We start from the raw sequence: 10,590 nt of genomic DNA on the forward strand, positions 1-10,590 counted from the left end.
CAAGCTGTTCCGTTCTGCAAAATACGGAATGCACACAGATGTCATCCATATTTTTTGCGGATCCGTTTTTTTCAGACCGCAAAATACATACGGTCATGTGCATGAGGCCTTATTCTGTTTGTCAGTATGATTAAGGCAATACCAAATTTATATCTTGTAGTTATTATTACATGTTACTACTAGTGTGGGCACTATTTTTCCTGAAGTACTGTATTTGGGGACATTGAGGTGCACAATGGGCACACTATTGGTGGTGGCAGCCAAATGTCTGCAACACAGAAGATGTCAATGGAAGTAATATATATCTAGTGCTGTGTCTTCCTGTATGGCCAGGCAGCAGGCTGACGGTAGGACTGGCTCAGTGATGTTGTCTGTGTCTCACCTCCTCAGTTCCATCCTTTATATCTTAATTGGAGATAACTGGGGGAGGAGGCCAAAACATTGCAGCTGGCACTGGCCACTGCAGCGGGCAGCTTCTGTGGAGATATTTTGTCTCCTGAGGCAGTATATTGTTCTCCACTTTGGTATTTGGTGCTGTTGTGGCGGTATATTGTGCTGCATTGTGATATTTGGTGCTGGTGAGGAAGTATATTGTGCTGCACTGTGGTATTAGGCAGCTTAACAAAATACCACAGTGCAGCACAAATAGCTTACGCACTATGGTATTGCTGGCACTGCCTCCTTGAGCTGACCCCACCTTCTGTCAGTCTGGGTCCACCTACAACATGGGGCCACTTTTTTTCCCCAGGACAATTTGAAAATAAATTTCCGCCACTTCGGGACCACAGGGTGTATTATTACATGGGCAGGGCACTATAGAGACATGTCTGTTACTAGGGACATTACTGGGCAAACACTTGGGATGAGGATATGTCCAGTACTGGATGCCTTGTTGTGGACACTATAGAGCATTACTTTGTGCACTATGGGGAGATGTGTTATACTGGAGGCAATATGGGGGCACTGTAGGGTGTTTTAGGGCATTACTGGTGGCAATATAAGAGAATAATGTGGATAATAGTTACAATAGGGGGCATTATTATTGTTGGAGGTGTTATTAATCCAGTGAGTTTGGACCCACTAACCAACTAATTGGTTTGGATTTGGGCTAAACCCTAAGGGCGTTTTTCCGGCACTCCCTGGTATTCACCCTTTAACCCCTGTACAGGGATCTGGACTTCACTGCATGGGAACAACCAGACCACTACCTCCTGGGATAGTCCCAGTATAGTTGGCAGCTGACCTACTGGGGTCAGGGATCCTGGTAAAAGCACTAGGAGCTCAGGATAAGGAGAAACACACCAAAACAGGCACTGAACAGTAGACTTGATTGCTGGCAGGGTGGTAGTGCAGACAGGGCAGGATGGGTGTTTGTCAGCCCTTGTCTGTATTTCTGCAAACTGAGTTAACCCAAAATACAAACAAAACTGAAAGTACAAGATCACACATGCAGGGTGGGTCAGGACTCGAGACACGCTGGATACAGAGGCAGGCGATAACGCAGGCAAATCGCAGACAAATTGCTGAAGCACCAGATTTCAATACATCTTTGCTGGTCACCAAGAAACCAAGGTTAGGCACCCTCTGCCTGAGTAGCGCAGTATCTGCACCCACAGGGTACAGTAGGACTGTGGTGGGCAGGGACTGTGGGCCTAACAGTACCACCATTTACACCCCCTCTTCTTCAGGCTAGACGTTTGCAAAAAAAGAAGAGCATCAGTATTCTCCTATAGGTTCGCAAGAGCTTTCCAGTCCACCAAAACATGAGTTTGCCCCTGACTTTCTTCTTTCCAAGAATGTCTTTGACTTCATAGGAATCCTCAAAACTGACTTGAGAAGTTTGAGTAGAACTTCTAGAATATTGATTAAAGACCACTGGTTTTAGAAGAGAAACATGAAAAGAATTGGGAATATGCATGAAGCTTAACTGATAGCACACAGGGTTTATCTTTTTTATTACTTCAAATGGTCTAATGAAGTGAGGAGCCAAATTGTATGGCACTACTTACAGATTAATGTCCTTTGAGCAAAGCCATACCTTGTCACTAGGAGAAAACTGAGGAGGATTTTTGCATTTCCAATCTGCAGTCACCGGTAGTTTGGGTGGCTCCTTGGTCACAGGGCTGGTGACCCATGGTCTGTGCTTCAGCATCCCCATCTCAGCATCTTCTTCTGGTCACTCAGTAGCACTGTTCCCTAACTGCAGAACACTAGGGGCTCTGACTGCTCTCCTTATATACAATTTCTAGCTAGACTAGAACCTTCTAGTGGAAGGGGTGGAGTGGAGAAACTCAGCACAAACAATTACAAAGTTACCACTCCAGTCTGTCATGGACTTACATTAGAGCTTCAATGATACTCAATGGCAATGACACAGCAGTTTTACCAGACAAAAACAAGTTTCCAGACATAACAACATAGCTAAAACTAGACATTCAAAAGGCCAGTCTGTCTGGTTTTGGTGGTAAACAATTCTGTCTTTTTCCCTCCAAAACAAGCTCTTCTTTAAACCCTATGGCAGCTGTGGAAAATTACCAGCTTCTCATTCAAAGTCCCAAAAGTCTCTCAGTACTCATTAACATTTTCTACAGAGCCTCGCAAATACAGTGATAATAAACAGGATATATATAACAACATACATATGAAATGCAGTTACACAGCATTAAAAAGTGAACGTTAACCCGTTCAAGTGAAATAAAGTAAGAAGTTTATAACTTTGCATAGGGGAAACAGGGGCAAATGTCCAAACTTCACAGTACGTCTGCTCCAGGGCACTACAAATCTGCAACCTTTTTTATCTGAGTTTTTTTTTTTCCCAATGCGCTTTTGTTATCCTAATCCTTAAATTTCAGAAAAATTCTCTACTGATATGTCAGCTGCAGGCACTTCAGAGGTTGAAGAGATATGTACTGGAATATTGGGCTGGTAACCATACACAATGAGAAATTAAGTTAGCCCAGTTTTCCTGATGAACATTAGTGAAATAGCATAAAAAGTTGGTAAGAATTTGATTGACCAACTCTTTGTGCCCATTAGACTAGGGGTGGTAAGCCGAAGAGGTCTAAGGATACATCCAGGTGTTTGCGCACAACTTTTCAGAACTTTGAAGTGAATTGGACACCTCTGTCGGACACAATATACTGTGGTAAACCATGAAGGCTGTATTAGAAACATAGAAACATAGAATGTGTCGGCAGATAACCATTTGGCCCATCTAGTCTGCCCAATATACTGAGTACTATGGATAGCCCCCGGCCCTATCTTATATGAAGGATGTCCTTATGCCTATCCCATGCATGCTTAAACTCCTTCACTGTATTTGCAGCTACCACTTCTGCAGGAAGGCTATTCCATGCATCCACTACTCTCTCAGTAAAGTAATACTTCCTGATATTACTTTTAAACCTTTGCCCCTCTAATTTAAAATGATGCCCTCTTGTAGCAGTTTTTCTTCTTTTAAATATTCTTTCCTCTTTTACCTTGTTGATTCCCTTTATGTATTTAAAAGTTTCTATCATATCCCCTCTGTCTCGTCTTTCTTCCAAGCTATAAATGTTAAGGTCCTTTAACCTTTCCTGGTAAGCTTTATCCTGCAATCCATGTACCAGTTTAGTAGCTCTTCTCTGAACTCTCTCCAAAGTATCAATATCCTTCTGGAGATATGGTCTCCAGTACTGCGCACAATACTTCAAATAAGGTCTCACAAGTGCTCTGTAGAGCGGCATGAGCACCTCCCTCTTTCTACTGGTAATGCCTCTCCCTATACACCCAAGCATTCTGCTAGCATTTCCTGCTGCTCTATGGCATTGTCTGCCTACCTTTAAGTCTTCTGAAATAATGACCCCTAAATCCCTTTCCTCAGATACTGAGGTTAGGACTGTATCACTGATTTTGTATTCTGCTCTTGGGTTTTTACGCCCCAGGTGCATTATCTTGCAATTATCAACATTAAATTTTAGTTGTCAGATTTTTGACCATTCCTCTAGTTTTCTTAAATCCTTTTCCATTTGGTTTATCCCTCCAGGAACATCAACCCTGTTACAAATCTTTGTGTCATCAGCAAAATGACACACCTTACCATCGAGGCCTTCTGCAATTTCGCTGATAAAGATATTAAACAATATGGGTCCCAGAACAGATCCCTGAGGTACCCCACTGGTAACAAGACCTTGGTCTGAATATACTCCATTGACTACAACCCTCTGTTGCCTGTCCCTCAGCCACTGCCTAATCCATTCAACAATATGGGAGTCCAAGCCCAAAGACTGCAATTTATTCATAAGCCTTCTATGTGGGACAGTATCAAAAGCCTTACTAAAGTCTAGATAAGCGACGTCTACTGCACCTCCTCCATCTATTATTTTAGTCACCTAATCAAAAAAATCAATAAGATTAGTTTGACATGATCTCCCTGAAGTAAACCAATGCTGTTTTTCATATTTCAATCCATGGGATTTTAGATGTTCCACTATCCTCTCCTTAAGTATGGTTTCCATTAATTTCCCCACTATTGATGTCAGGCTTACTGGCCTATAGTTGCCCGACTCCTCCCTACTACCCTTCTTGTGAATGGGCACAACATTTGCTAATTTCCAATCTTCTGGGACGACTCCTGTTGCCAGTGATTGGTTAAATAAATCTGCTAATGGTTTTGCTAGTTCACCGCTGAGCTCTTTTAATAGCTTTGGGTGTATCCCATCAGGCCCCTGTGACTTATTTGTATTAATTTTAGACAGTTGACTTAGAACCTCTTCCTCTGTAAAGACACATGCATCAAAAGATTCATTAGTCTTCTTTCCTAACTGAGGTCCTATTCCTTCATTTTCCTTTGTAAAAACTGAACAGAAGTATTCATTGAGGCAGTCAGCTAGTTCTTTATCTTCTTCCATATACCTTCCTTCTTTTGTTTTTAATTTGGTAATTCCTTGTTTTAGTTTCCTTTTTTCATTTATGTATCTGAAGAATGCCTTATCGCCTTTTTTCCCTGACTGAGCTATTTTCTCTTCTGCCTGTGCTTTAGAAGCTCTTATAACTTGTTTGGCCTCTCTCTGCCTAATCTTATAAATTTGCCTGTAATCCTCATTTTTTTTTTTTTTTTTTTATAATTCCTAAATGCTATCTTTTTGTTTTTAATGATTTTGGCCACTTCTGCTGAGTACCACAGTGGTATCTTCCTTTTTTTGCTTTTACTGACAAGCCTAATGCAATTTTCTGTTGCCTTCAATAGTGCCACTTTTAAGTAGTCCCATTTCTCCTGGACTCCAATGAAACTGTTCCAATCTGATAGGGACTCGTATACCACTAATCTAATTTTCGAAAAGTCAGATTTTCTAAAATCTAAAACTTTTGTTTTTGTGTGGTGTGACTCAGTCACTGTACTTATAGTAAACCACACTGACTGGTGATCACTAGATCCCAAGCTTTCCCCTACAGTAATATCATATACCAAATTCCCATTTGTGAATACTAAATCTAAAATGGCCTCCTTCCGGGTTGGCTCCTCCACTACTTGCTGTAGAGATAAATAATCCCAGTAGGGAATTTAGAATATCTGTACTCCTGGCAGAACTAGCTATTTTGGATTTCCAGTTTACATCTGGAAGATTGAAGTCTCCCATAATGATAACTTCCCCCTTCAATGTCATTTTAGCTATTTCCTCAACTAGTAGATCATCTAATTCTTTGACTTGGCTAGGTGGTCTATATATCACACCTACACGAGTTACCTTATGATTATCAAGCTGCAAGGTAACCCAAACGGACTCTAAATTGTTCTCGCTAACTTGTATCAAATTATATTTTATGCTATCTTTCACATACAGGGACACCCCTCCCCCCTTCTTGCCTTCTCTGTCTTTCCTGTATAGAGAGAACCCTGGTATTGATATATCCCAGTCATTACTCCCCTTGAACCACGTCTCAGTAACAGCCACTACATCTATATTCTCAGATGCCATTATAGCCTCAAGTTCATTGATCTTATTCCCTAAACTGCGAGCATTTGTAGACAAGAATCTGTATTATCGTGAGATCTGAGGTTCAGGAAAAAATTGACTTACCAAGACTAAGGTGCAAAAAGAATTAATGAGACTATGATAAAAGATATATGTATACAAAAATCAAGTAAAGTTACAATCACCGAAAGTCATCAAAACAAATGAGCGAGCTCCATATAGAGCAGTGCCAAACATGGCACTTGGCCGACACCCATATCATACAAAGAGAGGTGATGGTAACAGGCCAATCTTACCCTGATGATGTCTTCAATGGAGATGAGCTCTTTGTTCTACAGTTAAGTGTTTTCTAGTCTCCTGGCCACCCCTGGTTCATTTCAACCCGTCTCAAAATACAAAAAAAATTAATGTATGTATGCAACGGCTATTACACCATGGTCTGGCTTAGTTTCAAAGCAAATTCCATAGAGGTATCTACAGAATAAGTGATCTATTCTACATACATCTATCAATTCTATTCATTAAATACTGTCCCTAATTGTTTAACATGAAACCAATGTGGCATTGGCCTTACTAAAAATCCAGTCTCTGTGACTTTGTCTAGCACAGTCTCTTACCCCTCGTTCCTGCATGTTGATGTATTGCAGGTGTATTCACATGCAGGTTTCAGAGCCTCTTTCCAGTGGTTGTAGGACAGTCCATAACCTTGTATGTGGGAGGGGTTTTGACAATGATAGCTCCTCCCCTCACTGGTCTGTAGGTCATTGTATAATGTAATCAGCCCTGCTGGGTGGTTGGTGTACCGCAGGAAGTCTTGGGTACAGGGGTGTAGCCAAAGGCTCATGGGCCCTGGTGCAAGAGTTCAGATCGGGCCCCCCTTCCGTCAGTGCTTTGTGGCCAGGGGCAGGGGAGCACATAGCCATGCTGCCTGAGGAAAAAAATTGAAATGGCACCCCCACCCCCATGCCAAATTCTTGACCCAACCCCTTCCCTTCAGCTAGAGGATTAACTTGACCAGCATGCACCAGTGTCTTCTTATGCAGCACAAGGGTCTTTGGGGACCCTCAAGCTCCAGGGCCCGGTAGCCACTGCTACCTCTGCACCCCCTATAGCAGTGATGGTGAACCTTTTACAGACTGAGTGCCCAAACTGTAACCCAAAACCCACATATTTATCGCAAAGTGCCAACACGGCAATTTAACCTGAATACTACAGTCCAATACAGTATATCTTCCATGTACTTTATCATTTAGCTATAATATCCCGCCTACATTCGATGCACTGTCTGTGCTGTTCATAGTGTGCCCTGCGCTGATGAATGTCAGGAAAAGTCTAAGGCATACTGGTACACCATAGACTATTTCACCATAGACACCCGTGCCATACTGGTTCGCCATCACTGCCCTATAGCTACGCCCCTGCTTGGGTAGATGATTGCCTTTGTGGTCCACTCCCGGACAACAGTAGTGCAGGCAGCAAGACCTTGTTTAGCATGGCAGACCGGTGGTTAAAGTCATTTCTTGTTGGGTGGCAGGAAGGCCACCGAAAGCTGTGTCTTACCACACCTGGTGGTTTTAATTTGGGCAGCCCCTGAACACTGCTGAGGTTGTCAGTCCTCGCTCTGCTCAACTATGGGTGGCATCTTAGGCTGCTTTCACTTTCCCTTTCCGCTATTGAGATCTGTCATAGAATCCATAGGGAAAACGCTTCCGTTTTGTCCCCATTCATTGTCTATGGGGACAAAACTGAACTGAACGAAACGGAGTCACCAGAATGCATTCCGTTCCGTTTGGTTTTGCTCCCATTGCGAGCAGAATAACGCTACAAGCAGAGTTTTTCTGTTCCCGATGTGGTGCGGAGCAAGACGGATCCGTCCTGACACACAATGTAAGTCAATGATGGGGGATCCGTTTTCTCTGACACGATAGAAAACGGATCCGTCCCCCATTAACTTACAATGGTTTTAGAGACTGATCCGTCTTGGCCATGTTAAAGATAATACAACCGGATAAGTTCAGAACGGATGCAGATGGTTGTATTATCATGACGGAAGCGTTTTTGCTGATCCGGTTGCTGATGACTGATCCAGCAAAAATGCTGCTGTGAAAGTAGCCTTACACCAGTTTGGTAATTGACCCCATTAGGTATTTCTGTGTCCATAACGACCGGCCCTATACAAATATTACATGATCACGTCAGGTGAATGCTGTAAAAAAATAAATACAATACTAGAACAGCCATTTTACCATACCTCCCAACTTTTTAAAATCGCAAAGAGGGACAGTATGTGCGGCGTGAATAACGGCAGTTTTTTTCATATTAGGCCACGCCTCTAACTTCGCTCAAAGCACCAGCTGGGGATTGGTTAGGTGAGTGTAAGTTACTTTATTTTTTTACAGCATGTGGAGCCCCGGGGATAATTTTTTTCCTTGCACTTCAATATCCATTTAAATATTAGCACATAAATGATCAGATTATAGATATTTTAAGGTCCAAGTAGAAACCATACAGAGCAATTTAGTAAATTTATTAATGCACATTTATGCATTAATTCCCCAGGTCAAAAAGAGAGACCTTTAAGGATCAAAGAGGGACAGAGGGACTTGGGTCAAAAAGAGGGACACTTGGAAGGCGTGATTTAACATTCACCTGCCCCCAAAACATCATAATATCAAACAATAAAAAAAATCGGTACCCCAAAATGATATCAATGAAAAATCACGTTAGTGGCTGCAGGACCTTTGATGATGTCACAGTCATGTGACCAGTTGCCTAGGAGAGATGTAAATATTAGCGGCTGTAGGACCTTTGATGATGTCACAGTCATGTGATCAGTTACATGGGGGGGGAGAATATTTAGAGGCTGTAGGACCTTTGATGATGTCACAGTCATGTGATCAGTTACGACCATTACAGGACTGTGCTTTAGGTGTGAAGAGAGAAGCGTGAGGGTTTACACATGGGACTGTATGGTAAAGGGGCTAAAGTGTGTTACATGGGACTGTTTGTCAGAGCGGGGTTGAAGGGATGCTTTTTTACATGGGACTGTACGTTGGAGGGAGAGAGGCTTTGAGAACTGCTAGGCTGCAATTCCAGCTCTTGTTAATCAGTCGGATCGTTAAATTTATCTCAGTAACAAGATCCGGCTCGTCCCGCTCCCAAACATCTATTTATATAATATGAGACAGTCGGCCCTCCCCTCTCCCCCCCCCCCCTTGTAGGGTGTGTTGTGTGTGTGTATTATGTGAGTGTTACGTGTGTGTCGGTGCTGTCTACATGTACGGGCTGTTCCACACAAACTTGTCCAGTCCGTAAATCGCGCTCCGTGTGTGAGCGTGATCCTCTGTTCTGGACTTGCAGGAGCGCATGGCATTATATTGATTTATAATGCTGTGTGTATCAGCTTGACCTTACTGATAGAGGTTCATACTGACAGCTTTATGTCACTATAGGACATATTTATTAAGCCTGGCGTTTTAGATGCTGGTCTTAAAAAAATCCCTAATCTGGCGCCAGCCTCTTCATAACTACGGCGGATCCTCCGCTAGTTCTAAATGTAACGGCTTTCTAGCTGTCTTACATTTAGACCTTTTTCTACTCCGGAAACAGGCGTAGCAAATGGTAAATCAGACGGGCCTCCTGGCCCATCCCCGCCCGCGCCACGCCCACACTTTTAGACCTGGAATGAGCGGTGAGAAGTCGAAGATTGCGGAGCAACTAACCATCTGCGCCTGAAATAGGCCTAATATAGTCGTATTTCAGTATAGAAAATGACCCCCTATGATCCTGTAGAAATTAGGTGAAGCAGAGACACACAGCATTATAAATCAGTAGAATGCCGTGCGCTCCTGCAAGTTCACAACTGAGGATCACGCTCACATACGGAGTGATTTCCAGACTGTACACTTTTGTGTGAAACAGCCATAAAGGAGCGATGGTCTGTTCTCATGGAGCAGCCGGGTCAGGTCTGCGGTATTTTGGGTTTCCGGGACCAGATACAGTTTGGCCACTTTTAGTGCTAAAATGTGTTTAGTTGTTCAACAATTTTTTATTTTTTTTTCGTGGTCAATGTAGGTTTCTTTTTTATCAATTTCTAAGCATAATTGTATTTTTTTTATTATTTAGATTTATAGTTTGAAAAAAAATTGTGGGAAATGATTTAAAAAAAAAGTTTTTGTTATTTTTTCTGATAATCATATAGCGTTACCCTAAAATATTCCATTCATTTTTATATATTGCACATCTATTGTAAGGTAATTTGCTCAGACCAAACATTGTGACTGTGATTGCTGGCCTTTTGGGGACCAGAACTTTGTGAGTATTTTTTTAACATAATTTTTACATAATTTATATTTACCACCCTTACAACCAAGCTCGATGTATGTACAGCGTGGAATTAAAGGGGTTGTCCACCTTATTTATATTGATGACCTATCCTCAGGACAGGTCATCAGTATCACATTGGCAGGGGTCCGACACCCAGCACCCCCGCCAATCAGCTGTTTGAAAAGAAAACAGTGCTCCTATTTTCATTGTTAACCTGCTCGCTGTCGCACCCGCAGTGGTGAGCAGGTGTAATAACTGTATATCTAAGCCATCCCATTCACTTCTATGAGACGTGAATACTACAGAAGTG

Source organism: Bufo bufo, chromosome 4, assembly GCF_905171765.1.
Source record: "Bufo bufo chromosome 4, aBufBuf1.1, whole genome shotgun sequence".
In the NCBI taxonomy this organism is placed as follows: Eukaryota; Metazoa; Chordata; class Amphibia; order Anura; family Bufonidae; genus Bufo; species Bufo bufo.